Below are 988 nucleotides of genomic sequence, written 5' to 3'. Positions count from 1 at the left end.
TTTGTCGTTTCATTTTATTCCGTTGATCCCACCCAAAACAAAAATGTGAAAGACTGCCAAGTTCGATAATATGGGAATGCTTCGCCTATAAAAGAAGTGAGATCTGAATAAGTACCAAGTTCCATACACATACCTTTTTTTTTTTTATCGACGTAAAATCATCAAATGACCCCTCCCGCTGTGGGTTAGCAGCGGTGAGGGAGTGTCAGACTCTTACTGACTAAAATCGTCGTGTTCCGTCATAGGCCTTTTATCTCTTTCGAACAACCCGCAGCCCCGGCAGGCTCCATACACATACCTCAGTTAAAAATAGTTGCTTTTTAATGATGTTACTTGGCAAGTTTTCATACACCGTTATAAACCTACTAAACGCAATGAATCAAGTACTTAATTTTCTGTTAAAACTTGCCAAGTAACATAATTAAAAAGCATCTATTTTTTACTGAGGTATGTGTATGGAACTTGGTACTTATTCAGATCTCACTTCTTTTATAGGCGAAGCATTCCCATATTATAGAACTTGGCAGTCTTTCACATTTTTGTTTTGGGTGGGATTTCATTTATTTTTGTAAGGTTGTTTATTTTTATTTTTTCTTATGATGAAGTTAGTTAAAGAAATGTCTCATTTATACTATCTTTTAGATTTTTTTATATGCACTATGTTTCTTACAAAGAAATGAACTAGATTAAATAAATGGACTAGATTTACCAACTGACTGACATGACATGTTATCATATATTATGTTCGTGGATCAAAGTTACACATTCGTTATTTTCGAAAGTGATTCACACTTGGCCGTTTTCAGATTTTTACTTTACTTTGACTAAATACAAACCTTTGTACCATTCGAAGATATATTATATAAATATAGATAAATTTAGTAGTTTTAGTTCCTTAGGGGTATAAATTTACACCGGGTATAAAACACCTTCATTATTTTGAAACCGACTCACACTTGGCCATTTTCAGATTTTTCCCTTTACCTTG

The sequence above is a fragment of the Helicoverpa zea genome, chromosome 18 (genome assembly GCF_022581195.2).
Source record: "Helicoverpa zea isolate HzStark_Cry1AcR chromosome 18, ilHelZeax1.1, whole genome shotgun sequence".
Taxonomy (NCBI): domain Eukaryota; kingdom Metazoa; phylum Arthropoda; class Insecta; order Lepidoptera; family Noctuidae; genus Helicoverpa; species Helicoverpa zea.
Note: the sequence above shows the minus strand (reverse complement) of the source record.